The 20646-nt window shown below is 38.6% G+C and overlaps 1 protein-coding gene across 1 annotated transcript in view; it reads right to left on the bottom strand.

Moving 5' to 3' along the window:
• The window catches only part of RNF180 (ring finger protein 180), a 232461-nt gene extending 215319 nt beyond the window's left edge, over nucleotides 1-17142 (bottom strand). Inside the window, 1 exon segment of the mRNA XM_033179678.1 lies at nucleotides 17044-17142. The gene's annotated coding sequence lies outside the window, so the exon portion shown is untranslated.
• Nucleotides 17143-20646: the final 3504 nt, after the last annotated feature.

Genomic DNA, 20646 nt, shown 5'->3' with positions numbered 1-20646 from the left:
TTCCTATCTAGGCAAAGGCTGCTGACATACAAAGCACTCAGTCCTGTTCACCTATCTTTAACAGGCCTTTACTACCTGATTTTTAGTTCAATATTCTTCAGAGAGGGCATTTTTCAATACCCTTTATTGCCTACCTATTTTTCTGGGAGAGGAAACCCTTTTAAAAAACTGTAACTGCCATTGCTACCACGCATAATCAACAGGGTTCTTTTTGTGTCAGATCTGCCAATGCTTTGTGGTACCTATGTGTGATAGTTATTACTGAGTGTCAACTTGATTGGACTGTAGGATGCAAAGTATTGTTCCTGGGTGTGTCTGTGAGGGTGTTGCCAAAGGAGATTAACATTTCAGTCAGTGGACTGGGAAAAGCAGACAGACTCATCCTTAATTTGGGTTGCACCATCTAATCAGCTGTCAGCCAGGCTAGAATAAAGCAGGCAGAAGAACGTGGAAGGAGCAGACTTGCTGAGTCATCCAGCCTTCATCTTTCTCGCGTGCTGGATACTTCCTACCCTCGAACATCAGAATCCAAGTTCTTCAGCTTTCGGACTCTCAGACCTATATCAGTGGTTTGCCATGGGTTCTCAAGCCTTCAGCGACAGACTGAAGGCTGCATTGCTGGCTTCCCTACTTTGAGGTTTTGGGACCCAGACTGGCTTCCTTGCTCCTCAGCTTGCGGATGGCCTTGTGATCCTGTGAGTCAATTCTCCTTAATAAAATCCCCTTCATATATACATCTATCCTATGAGTTCTGTCTCTCTAGAGAACCCTACTACACCACAACAAATTCCCCTTCTGCCTAGTTGCTTCCTGAAATTTGCTGGGAACACAGGAAATGAAAGAAATTCAGCAGTTTTTGCCTCACAGAGTAGTATCTGAGAGGCGAAAAGGGATGTCTTCCCATTTTGCCGCTGGTAGAGTTCCATGAAGGAACTGACTACGGGGGAAGAATAATGCCTTTTAGCCTGTATTTATCAGGTTGTTTATATCTTGAGGCAAGGGCGGGGTATGCAGGCACTAAAGTAGAGAAATTCCTCTCAACCTAAGACCAAATGCTTCTTAATTAAAGTACTGCCTCCTGCTTTCTGTGTTTTTGAAGTTTTTAAATTTTGGTTTTGTGGTAAATTTTGATTTTATTCTACATCTTCATAGGAACTTAATGAAAAATGAGAAAAGGGTAGCTTTTTTCTGGAGGCTGCTAGCTGCCATTTCTGAACCAGGAAACTCCCTCATATAATTTTTTAAAAATTCATAATTTTATGTAAATTTTAATGAGAAACTGTATGGCATGTTTACTTATTTATTTATTTATACCCTGCTTTATCTACAAACACTTTTTGAAAGTAAGATATTATAGAAAGCTGCAAACCTTGAGCTCAAAGTTGTGACTATAGGCTGGGTCATGTTTCAAAAAATAGAGTAGAATAAAGTGGCAAAGTGATACACTGATACAATTTTAACTTCAGTATAAGAAAAGAAAAAATTAATGACAACCCACAGACTGGAAGAAGAAATCTGCAAATATAAGCAAATGGTTAATAGCTACAATTAATTCTACAAATTTTTTAAAAGAAAAATATCCAGCAGAAAAATGAACAAGGAGTGTGGAAGTACAGTTCCTAGAGGAGGAAACCCAAATGACCAACAATTACATAAAAAGTGTTCAACCTCACCAGAAATCAGGAAAATGAAAAATAAAACAAGGTTCCAGTTCATACCCATCACACTGGGAAAAATTAAAAAGTCTTACAATACCAACTATAAAAATGATAAGGAGCAACAAGAATCTCAAAAACTGCTACGGGGAGGTATAATTAGGCACAACCATTTTGGAAAGCAATTTGATAAGGTCTGGTAAAATAAAATATGTCTATCTGTGGATGTGCAGTTCTACTTCTAGGTTTGTATATGAATAAGGAAACATATCATATGGGAATGTTCATTTTAGCAACACTTTGCAATAATATAAAAAACTGGGAACAACCCAAATGTGCATCCATTGATTTGATAAATATTTGTTCATTCATACAACGGAATACTACATCGCAATAAAAAGTAATAAAGCTATATGTATCTAGAAAAAAATCAAAGTTATTTTAAGTAAAAAGGCTGCAGAAATATACACATTAAAGAATAACAGCACAGTAAGAGTTATGAAAAGTTTTAAAGCATGTAAAACAAAGTAATATTTTGTTTACTGATACATGCATGTGTAGCAAAAGCATAGGAACATGCATAGGAATGACAAATACCAAGTTTAGAATAGTAACCTCTAGAAGAAATAAAAGGAGGCTTAAATTTTATCTGTATTTTTATTTCTAAAACAAAAAAGGAAAAATAGTAAAATGTTAATATTTTCTAATGCTAAGTGGTGAGAACACACAGATGTTCAGTATATTATTCTCTATATTGTAAATTTGAAATATTTTATTTAAAATTTTTTTATTTGTTTTATTAGGAATCTGCAAACCACACATTTTCTATCCCATATCATAAGTATTTGTGAATATGAAAAATATAAAACATTTGCTTTGAAGAGCACATAAAGCAGCATTAGATTTCCGTTTAAGCCTTAGTTACTAAAAAATATGATATATACTGGGGAGTGTGGAAGGAGCAGCAACAACACTTGGGTCAAAATGATTAACTGTGCAAGCAGTTCTCATTTACTGTGCATCTGAAATATCTGAAAGGTTTTTTTTTTTTTTTAAAGAATAGATGCTCAGGCCTCATCTTAAACCTGCTTGAATCAAAATGTCTACATTGAGGACCATATACACAACAAGACTGAAAACCACTTGTCTACGAAAATGACACAAAAAGAAAAATGAGCAATCCTGATTGATTAAGAAAAAACATGTAGTTGGAATGGTGAAGGTACCATTCAACCATGTAGCTGAATGGTAATGGCTATGTGGACAGTTCCATGTATTCTACCTATGTACTCTACAAGCAATGGAAAAATATAAAAAAACAAATTAAGAAGACACATTTAACAATACTACACAAGTTAATACCACAAGAAAAGGGGACAGTAGCTGTATTTCATATGCAATGTATCAATCATACCATGTTCTTGGATGTTAGTAACTGAATTAGACCAGAAAAACATAGGTGCCTTTCAAGAAATAAAAACAGCACAAAAAGGCATAAAACATTAACTGTAACTGAAACACTCTCTTGATATGATTACAATGCTGGATATTCCTTGCTCCACATTCCAGAGTCTACTCTTTACTTTCTTAACTTTCCTCTAATTCCTAGGAGGTTGACTTTTGGACTGCTACAACAAGGCTCTCTGGCCTTTTGGCTTCCAATATTGTCTGCCAGTGGAAAGTATCAGGTGGAGATGAAAGGACTACAAGAGTGTGAGGCTGGGGGTATGTATTCCCTCTGGTGCTCCCCTGTCAGATCACAGAAAGGCCAGAGTTCTTGTCAGGCAGCCTTTTCTTTTCTTTTTTTTTCTTTTTGAGACAGAGTCTAGCTCTGTCACCAGGCTGGAGTGCAGTAGTGTGATCTCAGCTCACTGCAACCTCCGACTCCCTGGTTCAAGCAATTCTCCTGCCTCAGCCTCCTAGAGTAGCTGGGCTTACAGGCACATGCCGCTATGCCCAGCTAATTTTTGTATTTTAAGTAGAGACGGGTTTCACTATGTTAGTCAGGATGGTCTCGATCTCCTGACCTCATTATCCGCCCGCCTCAGCCTCCCAAAGTGCTGAGATTACAGGCGTGAGCCACCACGCCCAGCCCCAGGCAGCCTTTTCTACATAGTTTCCATGTGGGTTTCAGTAATGGTCCTTCTCTTGCCTCTTCAGGCCTAGGGATGATAATGACTCTCACTATTGCTAGTCTTGGGGTACTTCACCATCCATTGTTGGTTTATTTTAACCTAGAGACACCTATGTAAATTAAACTCATCTCGGTTACCTCATTTGAATATGTCATCTATTTTCTACCAGTACACTGACATTATTAAGTATAAATTATACTTTATACCAGAGTATCAGAGTAATAAATTTCTTCTGTAGATCTAATCTTATAAGCTGATCTATACCACTGTTAACCACTGTTCTAGGTATTATGTATGATTCAAGAAAGAAAAAAATACATATATATATATATGGCATAATTTATGCCTTTGGAAAAAATCTAGATAGAGAACAAGCTCATGGCCAAAATAAGTGAAATAATTAAGAACACAGAAAATAACTAGCAATTAAGCAGTATTAGATAAACTAAGGGCAAGAAACAAGAATTAGGGAGTCAGGGAAAGCTTTGTGAAGAGAGTAGTCTTCCAGTTGGGTCTTAAAGTATAGAGGGGATTTAAACAGCATTAGCCAAGTAGAATGAAGAGATATGAACATCTAAAACAAGGAAAATAAATAAGCCAAAACACTAAGTTGGGAAAGTGTAAGGTTGTTTGGCTAGCAGTAAGTATAATGTTTGACCTGAGCAGAGAAAGCTTTATTTCTGACTCTACAGCCTTATTAGTTCTAAGTCAGACACATGTAGCTATACAAATATCTATTATACACTTTACGTATCATCAGAAAACAGTCTGGGAAATAACAAATTCCACCTTGAAACCAAAGATCTGAGCAAAATTTGGCCAGAAAGATAGAACTTCTCCTCATGCAGTTAATTTCTAACTCTATTAAACAAACTTTGAGTAGACAGCCCCCAATTTACCTGTAATACCAGTGGCCCACAGATCTATTCTATTCATTCCTTGCTGCCCAAAATATGTGTCCATACATCAATTTTGGCCTCTGGGATACATTTTTTCAATAGGTTTCTGAATAGGCTAGGCAATTCTCATTCAGAACAAGCCTCACTGTTTATTTCAGCAATTTTATCAAGGATGTTTTAAAGCTGCTTTTTAAACAGCTGTGGCTGTTTCTAAGGTTTTCCAGATATCGAACCATCAGTGAACTAATCAGGTAAAGAGATTATAGAACATAAGGACAGTTCAATTACTAACAGAATATTCTCCAGTATTTCTGCTTGCTATGGAAAAATTTATCAAGATTTAAAAACCCCAGGAGTTCCAATTTCCTCAGCCAGTCTTTTTATGAAACTCAGCCATCATTTCTCAAAAATTTTCTAAAATCTAAGAAAGCAAGAAAACACCTTGTTAATAGTGACGTCACCAAGATGGCTGACTAGAGGTGCCTGGCATTCCCCGCAAAAAGGGACTTTTTCGTGAAGAGATTAAAAAGAACAATATAAAAGATCAGCACAACAGAGCTGGTTTTCTGGAAAGATAAACAAACTTGACAGAACTTGTAAGAAAAAGAAGATAGGAGGCTCAAATAAAATTATAAATGAAAAGGTGGATATTATGATACTACAGAAATACAAAGGAAAATATTATGAAAACTATACACCTACAAATTGGAAAACTGAAAAGAAATTGACAAATTCCTAGATACGTACAACCTACCAAGATTGAACTATGAAGAACTAGAAAACCTTTACATTAAGACCAATAATAAATGAGGAGATTGAATCAGTAATAAAAAGTCTCCCATCAAAGTAAAAGCCCAGGATGTGATGGCTTCACTGCTGAATTCTATCAAACATTTCAAGACTAATACCAATTCTTCTCAAAATTTTCCAGGATTTATAAAATCCTAAAGAGTCCCATCAAAAAACTGTTAGAACTAATTACCAAATTCAGTAAAGTTGTAAGATACAAAATCAATATATAAATTCAGTAGCATTTCTATGTGCCAATAGAGAATTATCTGAAAAAGAAACCAAGAACGCAATCTCATTTACAGTAACTACAAAAAATTAGACACCTGGAAATAAATTTAACCAAGCATGTGAAAGATATCTATTGTAAAAGTTAAAAAATATCGATAAAAGAAATTGAAGAGGATGCAAATGTAAAGAAAGATATTCTGTGATCATGAATTAGATTAATTGTTAAAATGTACACACTACTCAAGGCAACCTACAAATTAATGCAATCCCTATAAAAATACCAATCACATTTTTCAAAGCAATGAAAAAAAATCCTGAAATTCACACAGAACCACAAGAGACCCCAAATAGCCAAAGTAATATTGAGCAAAAAGAATAAAGCTGGAGATCATATTATCTGACTTCAAAATATACTACAAAACTATAGTAATCAAAATGGCATGGTACTGCTATAAAAATAGAAAGGCCAATGGAAGAGAATTGAGAACACAGAAATAAATTCACACACAACCAACTGATTTTTGATAAAGGTATAATAAGCACATGTTAGGAAAATGACTGTAACTTAAATAAATGATACTGGAAAAACTGAATATCCACATGTAGAAGAAAGAACTAAATCCCTGTCTTCTACCATATTAAAAAAAAAAAAAAATCACCTCAAAATGGAAATAGATTGGCCAGGTGCAGTGGCTCATGCCTGTAATCCCAGCACTCTGGGAGTCTCAGGCAGGCAGATCACCTGAGGTCATGAGTTCAAGACCAGCCTGACCAACATGGAGAAACCCCTTCTTTACTAAAAATACAAAATTAGTCGGGTGTGGTGGGCACATGCCTGCAATCCCAGCTATTTGGGAGGCTGAAGCAGGAGAATCACTTGAACCTGGGAGGCAGAGGTTGCAGTGAGCCAAGTTCATGCCACTGCACTCCAGCCTGGGCAACAAAAGTGAAACTCCATCAAAAAAAAAAAAAAAAGGAACTGGATTAAAGACTTAAATGTAAAACCTGAACCTATAAAACTACCAGAAGAAAACATGAGGGAAATGCTTTATGACCTTGGTCTAAGCAACAATTTTTTTGGATAAGACCTCAAAAACACAGGCAACAGAAACAAAAATAGACAAGCAGGATTATATTTAACTAAAAAGTTTCTGCACACCAAAGGACACAATCGATAAAGAGAACCTATAGAATGGGAAAAATATTTGCAAACTATGCATCAGAGTTAATATCCAGAAGATACAAGGAACTTAATAGCAAAATAATAATCTGACCAAAAATGAGCAAAATACCTGAATAGATGTCAAAAGAAGACATATAAATGGCCAACGGGTATATGATAAAATGCTCAACGATCACAGTTTGGGAAATATAAATGTAAATTAAAACCACAATGAGATATCATCTTACCCCAATTAGAATGGCAATTATTGAAAAGACAAAAAAAAAATGCTGGAATGTATATGAAGAACGAGGAATTCTTATATACTGTTGGTGGGAATGTAAATTTGTCCAGCCATTATTGAAGACAGTATGGAGGTTCCTCAAAAATTAATAATGAACTACAACATGATCCAGCAATCCCACTACTGGGTATATATCCAAAGGAAATGAAATCAATATGCTGAAGAGACATCAGCACTCTCATGTTTATTACAGTACTATTCACAATACCCACGATACGGAATCAATCTAAGTGTCCATCAAAGAATGAATGGATAAAGAAAATGTGGTATATATACACAATGGAACACTATTCAGTCAAAAAAAAGGCATGAAGTCCTGCCATTTGTGGCAACATGGATGAGTCTGGAGGACATTATATTAAGTGAAATAAACCAGGCACAGAAAGACAAAATCTGCATAATCAAACTCATGTGCAACCGAAAACAGCTGATGTCAGGCTGGGCGCGCTGGTTCATGCCTGTAATCCCAGCAATTTGGGAGGCCAAGACAGGAGGATTACGAGGTCAGGTGTTCAAGAACAGCCTGACCAACATGGTGAAACCCTATCTTTACTAAAAATACAAACGCTAGCTGGGCGTGGTGGCACATGCCTATAATCCCAGCTACTCAGGAGGCTGAGGCAGGAGAATCGCTTGAACCCGGGAGGCAGAGGTTGCAGTGAGCCAAGATCACGCTATTGCACTTAAGCCTGGGTGACTGACTGAGACTCCATCTCAAAAAAAAAAAAAAAAGTTGATGTCATAGAGGCAGAGAGAACAGCAGTCACCAGAATCTGGGAAGTAGAAAAGGGGAGAGAGGGAAAAGGGAAAGGGGAAAGGGAAAGGGAGAGGGAGAGAGATTGGTCAATAGGTACAAACTTGCAGTTATGTACAAGGAATAAGTTTTGGTGATCTACTGCATAGCAAGGTGACTATAGTTAATGATACTATATTGCATATATTTCAAAATAACCAAGAAGAGAGAATTTTGAATGTTCTCACCATAAAGAAATGACAAATCTTTGAGGTAATAAATACCTTGATTTAATCATCATACAACATGTACATGTATCAGTACTGTACCCCCAAATATGTACAATATATGTGTCAAAAATGTGTCAATTATTGTTGCGGGAAGTCAGGGAGCCCGAACGGAGGGACCGGCTGAAGCCACGGCAGAAGAAGATAAATTGTGAAGATTTCATGGACATTTATTAGTTCCCCAAATGAATATTTGTATAATTTCTTATGCCTGTATTTACTGCAATCTCTGAACATAAACTGTGAAGATTTCACGGACACTTATCCCTTGTGATTTTCTATGCCTGTCTTTAATTTCTTAATCCTGTCATCTTCTTCATAAACTGAGGAGGATGAACGTCACCTCAGGTCCCTGTGATGATTGTGTCAACTGCACAAACTGTAGAGCATGTGTGTTTGAACAATATGAAATCTGGGCATCTTAAAAAAAAGAACAGGATAACAGCAATGTTCAGGGAACAAGAGCGGTAACTTTGAACTGGCCACTGGTGAGCCAGACAGAACAGAGCTATATTTCTCCTCTTTCAAAAGCAAATAGGAGAAATATCGCTGAATTCTTTTTCTCAGCAAGGAACATCCCTGAGAAAGGGAATGCGCCCTGAAGGTAGGCTTATAGAAGGCCCCTTTAAGGCGTGCTATCTTTTATGGTCGAAGCGAAGGGATGAAATAAGCCCCGGTCTCCTGCAGCTCCCAGGCTTATTAGGACGAGGAAAATTCCCGCCTAATAAATTTTGGTCAAACAGGTTGTCTGCTCTCAAACCCTGTTTCCCGATAAGATGTTATCAATGACAATGCCTGCGGAAACTTCATTCGCAATTTTAATTTCGCCCCATCAGGTGGTCCTGTGATCTCGCCCTGCCTCCATTTGCTTTGTGATATTTTATTACCTTGTAAAGTATGTGATCTCTGTGACCCACACCCTACTCATGCACTCCCTCCCCTTTTGAAAATCACTAATAAAAACTTGCTGGTTTTTCGACTTGGGAACATCACAGATCCTGCCAACATGTGATATCTCCCCCGGGCACCCAACTTTAAATTTCTCTCTCTTGTGCTTTTTCCCTTTATTTCTCAAACCAGCCGAGACACTTAGGAAATAGAAAAGAACCCACATTAAACATCGGGAGTGGGTTCTCCTGATAAATTATAAATACAAGTATAGTGAAATTAAATGGCTATTTACAAAAATATGACAATAAAAATTGTATATACATTCAAGAAACATGTAAAATGATTCTCATTTAAATGTTATTGGGTGGGTTCTACTTTGGCTGGGAATTCAAGTAATTAAAATTTATCTCTGTAAAAGAAAATAAAAACCTTAAGTAAATGATTAATATATACTGTATCAAGGATATTTAGTTTTGGCTAATATGATTCTATTTTTTGTATAGTTTGTTGTATACTTAGGGACAACAACCTAACAGGCAAGGATGCAAGGATGGCAATTTTTCCAGATCTAAGAGTCACTATCAGGATCATTATTTTTCATTTTCCAGTGGTTCCAAACCCAAATACTCTTTTGCCCCAGGTCCACCGAATTCTAAACAGTTCACAGTGGTAGAACTATGTTCAGTCTTTTTTTAGCATTCCCACTGAACATGATAGTCAATATCTATTTGCTTTCACCTAGAATAATCAATAATGTACCTGGACAGTCATGCCTCAGGGGTTCACTGAAGCCCCCTCCTACTTCTCTCAAGTGCTCCATCAAGACTTGAGCACACCTTCTAGTATCAAGGGTCAACTCTCCCGCAATACATAGATGACCTCTTTGTTCATGCACTGAGGAGGCATCCTAAGAGTATTTCATCTACCTATTAACAGTTAACAGAGAAAGGGCACAAGGTCTCCATAGAAAAATTATATTTATCATCAGATACTATTTACTATTTAAGACATGATCTAAGTGCTGCAAGCATCCAAGTCTCCTAATAAACTTAGGCTTATCCATGATTTTCCCAGGCCCAGAACTAAGAGACAACTTAACATGTTAGTAGAGTTAGTTGGATATTGCCATCTACAGGTTCCTAAACGTTTACCCTTAGCATCCCAACTTACTGAACTCACTAAAAATTCAGTCCCTAAACCCATTCCTTGCGGGGGCTGGGGGGGGCGGGGGACATGAGGCAGCCTTTGTAGAATGAAAAAGGGTAGTACAACGACCCCCAGCCCCCTGCTTTAGAATTGCCCAATGATTCAAAACCTTGAATCTTTTTTGTACATTAAAGCAGGCATTGGGGAATACTCGCACACATACCTGTGCCTGCATTTTATCTAAAAATCAGTCTGTCAGCATTTACACTGACAGTCACTATGCATTTGAAGTGGTTCATGATTTTGAAACACTTTGGAAGCAAAGAGGTTTCCTCACTCCTTCAGGCAAACCAACAAAAAGTGGCCCACAAGTTGATAACCTCCTTGCTGGATACTGATGCACAAAGCTGGATACTGTTATAAAAAAAGAGGCTCAAACAAAGGAACTGAGGCTGAATATCAGGTAAATGTCCCAACTGATGTTCATGCCAAAAATGTTACCCAACTCTGTGAGGTCTTTTGTCTATATCCAACAGCTGGAAACAGTAAGGCATGCTCCCTGTTACTTAACTTTGCCTCTCTACAACCAGATGCTATTAGTTATTGGGGGGGAGGGGGAGAAGGCCTCTACAAATTAAAATGAATTTTGGGAATGAGAAGGATGCATGAGAAGGATGTTCTTGTAATTTCCTTTCCAAGTTCTGGGAAGGCCAAGACAGCTACTTGGTACTCCAAAGGTCACTTAAGGGGTATTTGTTATGCTTCTTACATTCCCTTATCCATAATGGTACTGATAAGATAGATCAAATGATCAAAAAGTTTTGGTGGGAAACTTGTTATAAAGTTATAAAAGCTATTTAAAATCAATATTTAACCTGGCAAACTCATACTCCAAGAAAGTCACTTTATGTTCCCCTGGAATGGGCCCTCACTCCAACCATTAGGCCCATTTGAACATGTACAATTAGACTTCATCCACTCCTACCAAACATGTACTTGCAATAGTCTGTATGTGCCTGTTATAATCTGTGTGTTCTATGGATGGGCTCAGGACTTCCCAGGTCAAAAGGCTGACAATGACCTTATTGTAAAACAAAAGTAGTACTTCACATCTGGGGTATACTGAATGCCATTTCAAGTAACTGAGCCACTCATTTTACTGGACAGTAATTCATGCACTACTTAAATTATTATAAACAGTCTAGCATTATCACTGTCCTTACCCTCCTCAGTCCTCTGGTAAGGTCGATAAAACTAATGGGATACTTAACCTCAGAATTTCCAGCTTATCTGAAATCACTAGCCTTCTTTGGCCTAAAATTTTGTCTCTGGCTCTTATGACTCTTCAGAGCAACAGTGCTCGAAAACACAAGTTAACTTCTTATGAAATTACTGCTGGTCAGTCTATATCTTTGGCTACTGCACCAAATGTATATCCCTAATTAACCCATGTTGAAATGACCCAATACTGTACATTCTTAATGTACTATGCTAAAAGTTATCACCAACAGGTAAAGGAAGACTTTTTTTTTTTTTTTTTTTTTTTTGAGACGGAGTCTCGCTCTGCCGCCCAGGCTGGAGTGCTGTGGCCGGATCTCGGCTCACTGCAAGCTCCGCCTCCCGGGTTCACGCCATTCTCCTGCCTCAGCCTCCTGAGTAGCTGGGACTACAGGCGCCCGCAACCGCGCCCGGCTAATTTTTTTGTATTTTTAGTAGAGACGGGGTTTCACCATGGTCTCGATCTCCTGACCTTGTGATCCGCCCGCCTCGGCCTCCCAAAGTGCTGGGATTACAGGCGTGAGCCACCGCGCCCGGCAAAGGAAGACTTTCAAAACACAGATCCAAAAAGGCTTGTTGGATCCTGGTGATTGGGTGTTCTGGAAATGCCATCAAAGAAAGACTGCTTTTGAATCCCCTGGAAAGGACCCTACCAAGTGCTCCTGACTACAGACGTTGCAGCTAAATTCAAAGGTGTTGACCCCTGGATTCACATCTCCCTCATAAAAGACCATCTCCTGATGCCACTTGCTTCTCTTCTTAAGCCACAGACCTTAAAAAATCAGGTTAACCAGGATAAGAAGTTGATGACTTCACATTGTGGACGGCTTTCCCCAAGACATCAGAAAAAGATCCTCCATCATAATAAGACTTATCCCTCTTAATTTTTCCTTACTTATACCTTTTCCGCTTGGCAGGTTAATACTGTCACAACCAGCTGCTTCTGTAGGTAACTTCACGGAGTGTTGTATCTGTCCTGCCAAACCCAAATCTTTACATAACTTAAAATATCTTTTAGTCCACTCAGTGGCTAACTTAAAAACATCCCTAACACAACTGCTTGTTCAAATTGTACTAGTGGTCCCTGTTATAGAGTCAGATTTCTAGATCCACTTGTTCTCTCTCCCTGTTTTAATTTAATCCAGTCATGGGATACAAGAACCAAGTCCAAATGAGTGTATCATAAGACAGGATTGTACCAAAAGCCTGAACAGAGTTTCTTGCAAACTGACTTATGTGCAAACATATTACAGTTATTTTAACCTATAAACGCTGGCTAGAAACTGCTAAATCCATCATTCCAAGCAATATATCCATGAACAACAGAACTGGAAAGCAGTCGTTATGTGCACCCACAGGGTGTATCATTATTTGTGGATAATTCTGTGGCCAACCTTATACACAGGCAACCTCATGCCTTGACAGGTAAAGGATGAAGGGCCAATGTGGGCTGAAAATCTTAATGGTAAGTTTTCACTCCATAATCCAGAAGTGGAACACTGGCTCACTCCTCCTAATCTATATCATAGATTAAAGAGAACACTGCCAAGACGCATTAACCCTTTTGGATTGGCTTTGTTAGGTCCCCTTTCCTATGGCTTAGAGTAATACAAATGAAGCAATGATTAGAATTTATCCCTCACAATAGCCTAGATCTATAGAAGATTCTACTGCAATGCTATAGCTGCACAAGACTTCTTTGAATTCTCTTGTTAAAGTTATACTAGATATCAACAGAATTGCTCTAGATTTCTACTGGTCAAAGAGAGAGGAGTCTTCGCAGTTGGTAACACTTATTATTGCACACGGATAAATTCCGGTATTATAGAGACTCAGTTGCAAAAAAAATTAAAGAACAGGCTACTTGGTTAAAATGAATGGATTCATTGTCTCATTCTTTGATCTGTTCAATTTTAGTTGGTTTGGTTCATGGGAACTTTGATTAAGGAGCACATTCCAAACTCTTGGTATTATCTTCCTGATAGTCATAACAGTAGTCTCCCTAGTGTGCTGCATTCTCTCAAAAGTTTTAAATGACTGCGTGCAGCAATCTGCTGAATGTCAATGATCTCTCTCCAGCTGATATGATAAAAACTCAAAGAAACCTATGATAATGAGGACACCTAACCTATTAGTGACATGTTGAGACTGAAAACCCAGAATGATAGTAAGTGACAGTAGCGTTAATGCCCTAAGTTTTGGTCACATTCTCACTTAGGTGAAAGCTTACTGAAAGGATAGAATTGTTAAATAAAAATTTACAACAGGACGTTGTTTTAGCGGAGCTCCTCCACTAGGCCCCAAGAGATCAAACCAAAAGGGAGTCACTCATGCTCAGTGCCACATAATCAAACTGAAACTTTAAGGAAGTAGGTCAAAGACCAAACTAGTTTTTCCCGAAAACAGGAGATTCACTGCAACAGGAAAGGGGTTAGTAAACCTGACTTGGCATAAGTAGTCCCTTCTGCTTCAACACTTAAAAGTAACCTTAAGTAATCTGATGTTAACCAACAGACTTTTAAAAATTACTGTTTCCTTGTTCCCACCTTACAAAAAACCAACTATTCTGCCATGCCTAAGGCATGGCATTCTATTTTATGGAATGAGCTGCTACCCAATTTGAGAATTGCTAATAAAAGCCAATTTGATATTTAAACTAATTTGTCAAAATTTTTTCTTTTGACATTGGTGTGGTCAGGAAAGTCTGTTGCACACATAACTTCTTTTGAAAATAGCAATTTTATATTTTGAGGCTATATTGCCTCGGCTGTATTACACTTAAAACATACAATATGGAGCCACATTTTAGTACTCAAAATTGTTACAAAGATTTAAATTTAAATTTATGTGAAATTCAAACTTCTCTATGAAATACACTCCCAATCTAACACTGTTCCAGTATGATGTGATCTACTTAATGTACTCTATTTAATATGTAAGTAAAATACATAATTTCTAAGAAATCAATGTGATGAAAAGAGATAATTGATAGGTTACAATAGAGACTACATACAAACGTACACATATGCACAGAACTTCAGCCTACAGGTAAGCATTGTCCCCTTTGTAGTAGACTTCTGGGAAGATTGTAAACTTATTCTAATAATGTCTGTCATTATTTTAAACTATTTTTAAACTGCCCTTTTGAAACTGCCTTCGTAGCCATCAGGACAATCCTTTAAATATCCTTAATAGTGGTAAAATCCTGAAGGTAGAACTGAGTTTTACAACCATGTAGAAATCATTCTGCCAAATTTAGCAAAGAAAATAGGTACTCAAGCTGAACTAGATTTTTGATTAAAAAATAGAAAAAACAAGTGTTTATGAATGTTATCATGAAATGTTTTTATTTTGCTTGTAAACTGACTAGAAATTTCAAAATATCCAATTATGAATGGCAGCAGCACTACGGGAATAAGTGTTTAGCCTCCTTAGGTGACTACTTGGAATGACTACTCTCTAAAAATATAAACAACAGCATGTTTAAGGAGGGAAAATGTTTCAAGACTTTGCAATCACATTTCAAAGTTACAAAGCTCTTTTCTTCCGTGGAGTTCAAACTACTTTCCAGATATTACTTCATTAATTCCCCAAATATCCCTATGAAGGGAAGGACAGATCACCATCCTTTTTTCAGATGGCCAAATGGAGGTGGTATAAGGGAGAGAGAACTGTGTTTATTCCATGAAAGCAACAATTAAGTCTAAACATACTGCCCCCTTGTACCATGTACTTAGCAAAATTTAAGCGAAATTTTTAATCTTTATGCTCCTTGATGAAAAGACATTGTAAGAGTAAAAAGCATTATTATTCAGGTTGCTATGTCATAAAATATTACAGAAATAGATTAAAATGATTAATGTATTGCATTCTTGCCTGGAAGAATTCCTGCTTCATGAGGTGCTTATTAAAGAGGCTGGTGTCGGTCCTCAGACACACTCAAAAAAGTGCTAATTAAGTCTATTTTATCAAGAAAGAAAGCTTGTTTTTTTCAATATTATTTTTTGAATTTTCGAAGAAAAAATCTTCATTTGAAAAACCAAACATATACAAAATGAAAGAGAGGAAGAAAAATGGACTAACAAAATACCATTGACAAAATGAAGAGCAAACCCTAGGGAAACTGCTAAATTTTTGATGGTTCCAGAGAGATAAAGTACAACGTAACACGCACACAATTACGAGATAATTTTCATTAAAATAATTCTAATGACTATCCTCCTAAATTTTTTATTCTTTATGAGAAAAAACTTGCTCTTCAAATATTTCGGGAAATCTAACAGCTCACCTCCTCGATTCTACTTACTAAATATTTAGAGGCTCTGCTATTGTCACCAAGTATCTTCGGGCTGCCAGTGGCACTACATTTATACAGAAGATGAAAGTTTGACAGATAAAAGACAACTGAATTTTACTTCTTTCCACGACTCAAACGATACCACTCATTTGAAACCAGAGTGATTATGATCTTTCAAGTATCACTTTTAGGGGTACTATAACAGGAGTCTGAAAGGATTTGACTCTATTTTGCAAGAAAGATTTTAACAATTGGTAAATAAAAATACAATGAGCATCAGATCGTCCATCTTTGACCGCTAAATTTTGTTTGAGGCTAAGAGACCAACTGGACCAAGGACAACTCTAGTCAGACAAGTTCTAATCACAGTTTCCACAAGGACTGACTGCTTAGTTTTGATATAATCACTTTTCCTCCTGGGTGCCTCAGCAGTCTGGTCTATAAAATGGGATAATAGTAACCCGTCCGCATAATGCACCTTTGAAGTTAACTAATGAAAGCTCTCACAGGTGCACTTACAACTATTAGATGCTACGAAAATAATGAGCACTATCTCAAAAAAAAAAAAAACAAAACAAAAAACAAGGTAGTATATACGTGTTAGTGCTCATAGTAGCACTAGTAATTTCCCACCAAAGGACAATCTCCCCACCTCCGCCGGATGCATTTCAGAGCTTATATGACCTCTGCCTAGTAGAAAGTCGTACACTCTGGACCCAAGGCTGCAACAAAAGCAATTGCGACGCCAATACTGAAATGGACCAGACAAAGGAAAGTGGATCCGTGCGGAAGGAACCGGCCGTGGAAGGGGGTGTGTGGTCCCCACAAGCTCCGAAATTAAACAGGACGCAGTTTCAGATCTCAGACCTGGAGAGTGTTCAGTACTGGACCCCTGGCACCCACCCTACCCTCCCGGCCTCCTCCGCCACGCCTCCGGCGCCTCGCGTCTAGGGCTCAGCTTTTTCGACCCCGTGTGATTCCAACCTCCAGGCGGGCGCGCCCCGAGGCCGCTCGGAGAGTCTCAGGTGCGAAAGTTAAGCCGCCGCCGCGTCACCGGAGGCCCGGGCGAGAGGCGGCCAGGCCAGCGGCAACCCTAGCCCAGCCCCTTGGCACGTCCCCGCTTGGGCCAACGTGGAGACCCGGGCCACCGCGGCTGGGCAGGGCCCGGCCGAGGCCAGGCCCCTCCGAGAGGCGCCGCCGCCGCGCTTCGCCCGACTCCGACCCGTCGGCCTTTACCTGCGTCCACGTCCCGGAGCCTCCGGCTTCGCGCCCCCTCCCGGCGCTCCCGGCCGCCAGCAGCCAGGCTCTGAGGAGTCGCTGCGACTCTGGCTGTAGCGGCTATGCCGGTTCGGCGAGACGGGAAGCGACAGGAGCCAAACCCCGCGGAAAGCGCTCTAGCTGTGCCGGCAGCCCCGACCCCGCGGCCTAGGACTTGGCGCCCCGGCGCTCGCCCGCCGCCGCCAGCTGCTCTGCTCACCCCACCTCTGCGGGTTCCCACCCGAGCTGCGCGTGGGCGGCGCCGGGCTTTGACCTCTCGCAGGCAGACAAGCGCCGCGGGCCAGACGGTACCGTGGGAAGGTTTTTCTCCCTTGTCATCCCCTTACCAGAGCCACAGAAATTATCCATGTGGTCTTCCTCGTCCTCACTCGGCCTTTTCTGGAGTTGGGAGATCCCATGGAACTGCTGGGTCTGTTCCCTGCTAAAATCTTAGGCCGGCGTCCCAGCCACCCATCCCCATGCCTAGGACTTTCTTAGCTGGGTTTAGTTTTCCCTTTGTATATCACTATTTTTCCCTTTGTATATCACCACCTGGATTTAGTTTTCCCTTTGTATATCACTATCTTCGTTGCTTACCTTCTTGTGCCTAAAGTTCCACCGGTGTGCAAGGAGATTAACCACTGAAGTGCACCTGACTGACACTACGCTTGACAAATTACAGTTGGGAGGTGAGTTGATGACTGGAGCTAAATCAAAACTGCTTATTTAGGGAGTGAGGGGGCCGCTTGCCATAAATGTTGACTTGCAGGTGCCTCATAGATGATCAAACGACTATAAATAATATTTGGAGTATAAAAAACAAGTTTTATTAGTTGGCTTGAGGAGAGGGAAGAAAGCTAGGAGGGAACCTCAAAAGAATATACAGCTTTGTTTCTCTGCTAGATACAGAAATTTTTACTTGCCTGAAGTGGCTTATTTGGAAACTTGTCCTAAGATTAGGGCTGTATACAGTGACTTCCCATCTGGAAATACAAGGAAATAAAGAACAAAATGAAAGACATCACAAGAAAACTACAGACCAATATACCTTATGCATAGTAACATAAAAATCCTCAACAAAATACTAGCAAGCCAAACCCAGCAACATTAAAAAAAAATTATACAACATGACCAAGTAGAATTTATCTCAGGAATGGAAGTTTGGTGTAACATACAAAATTAATGTAAGCACTACTTTAATAGACTAAATGACAGAAACCACATGATCATCTCATAAGATGAAGGAAAAGCAATTGACAAAATCTAACACCCTTTCTTGATGTAAACACTTCAACTAGGAATAAAAGGAAACTTCCTCAACCTAATAAAGGGCCTCTATGAAAAATCCATAATTAACATCATACTTAATCTTGAAAGAATGAACATTTTCACCTAAGATCAGGAATAAGACAAGGATGTCAATTGTCACTACTTCTTTTCAACATTATAGTGGAGGCACTAGCCAGGGCAGTTAGGCAAGGAAAGGTGGAATATCTAACAGCTAGTAGGGCAAAGAGAAGAAAGATAATTACCAAAGAAAACCAGGACAACAGTTCTCAGAACTAAAGGATAGAAGCACATGAGCTCTCGGTTTAATGGATAAAAATTATCTGTAACAAAGTTGTGACATTTCAAACCACATGAGTCAGAGAGATCTTAATAGCTTTCATGGAGGAAAAAATAGGAGATGATTTATGAAGATTTAGAAATCAGAATGGCATTGGATTCTCTACAGAAACATAAATAAAAGATAAATTCTGAGAAAAAATGATTTCCAATTTTGAAATGGATGAAGTATGAGGTCTAAAAAGACATTTTCAAATATACAAATGTTTAAATAGTATTTTCATGCATTCTTTCTCAGGAAGCAATTGGAGGATGTATTCTATGACAAAGTGGATAGGCAGAGAATCTGATCCAAGAGAGAAGTGAAAGTGCCATCCGTAACAACTGTGGTAGGCAGAATGGATCCCCCAAAATGTCCACATTCTAATCTCTGGATCCTGTAAAGATGTTACAGTATATAGAAAAGGGACTTTACTGATGTAATAAAAGTTACTGACCCAAATAGGGAGATTATTTCAGATCACCTACGCCGGCCCAGCCTAATCACATGAACCTTTAAAAGCAGAAAACATTCTCTTTTAAGATGAGACGGCAAGAAAATGTCAGAGAGCTTTGAAGCCTGAGAGAGACCTGACTTTCCTTTGCTGGAGGGAACCACCTGGGAAACACACAAGAGGAAGAATGTGGGCAACTTCTAGAGGAAAATGTTGGCCTCCTGGCTGAATTTGCAGTGCTTCCTTTTTAAAGAAATAAACTTTTGGAGGTACAAGATTTATTACAAACAGGCCTGAAAGAAGAAAGACAAGATGAAAGTCTTGATGCTTCTGATTCAGTAATGTAATATAATCTCTTATTTCTGATGAAATCACAGGGATGAACTCAGATAAATGATAAGGTTAACAAGTTTGGCAAATAAAAACACAGGATGCCCAGTTAAAATTGAATTTTGGATAAACAGTGAATTAATTCTTAGTATAAAACATGCTAAAAATGTTCGGTTACTAAAAGTTAAAATTTAACTGGGTGTTCCATATTTATTGAGCAACCCTAAAAAGTGTACCTTCTGAGCAATGATTCTCAAGCTTGGAAGCACATTGGAATAACCTGGAGTGCTTGTGAAAATACCAATGCCCTATTCTTACTCTGGTACAATTGAATCAGAATTTCTTGGTGTGGGATATCAGACGATTCTAAAGAAAGGCCAAATATGAGAAGCCATGACCCTAGAGAGGAATTAATTTGCACAGGTGTGATAAACTAAAAACAACCTCTCCAGTCATTTTACAACCAGAAGAGAAGAAACACTTTTTGCTTTAATAAACATCTTAACAAATATTCATCATCTCCAAGGTACAAATGAAAAGTATTATTTTCAGTATTTCAGGGAAGATCATTTACATTTTAGTAAAAAGACAGACAAAAACTCAGCTTTATGATTATAAGATACAAAATAAGTACAGATTTATTTTAACTGCTAGGTAATTAGTATCTAAATATTAACTAACATCTCTCATCACACCAGATATAATGGCTAGCTGAATCTTTAGTCCTCCCAAAGCACCTGAGTCAATAATCTTATTACCTAACAGTTGAATTTTATAACCTCTGTCATAAATTATAATTTCCAACCAAGACTGAAATAATAAAAAAAATTTAATTTCTTCCTGCAAACTCAACATTGTGTGATGCAATTCATGCCATTTGAGGCCCTAGCAGGACATTTGAGTGATTTGGAGAAAGCAGGAAGTTCAAAATTAGAGGCTTGAGTTAATGCACAGAGGTACGTGAGATTACCGAGAAAAGAGTAGAGAATTATTAGGAAAACCCTAGATTTAGGAGGCAGGGGAAAAGAAAACCTAATGAAGTTCCTAACAGTAGGACTGGAAAGCTAAAGCTTTCTATGCAAGTTTGAAGAGCAAATGGATAGTCGAACTGGGCAAAGAGGCTAAAGAGAATGAGAAAATGCGACTGGATTTGCTGACTCTTGAGGCAGTGTAGAATAGCACAGGTGTGGAA

This window comes from Trachypithecus francoisi, unplaced genomic scaffold (assembly GCF_009764315.1).
Source record: "Trachypithecus francoisi isolate TF-2019V2 unplaced genomic scaffold, Tfra_2.0 Lachesis_group2, whole genome shotgun sequence".
Classification (NCBI taxonomy): Eukaryota; Metazoa; Chordata; class Mammalia; order Primates; family Cercopithecidae; genus Trachypithecus; species Trachypithecus francoisi.
This window is presented reverse-complemented; position numbering and strand designations above follow the sequence as displayed.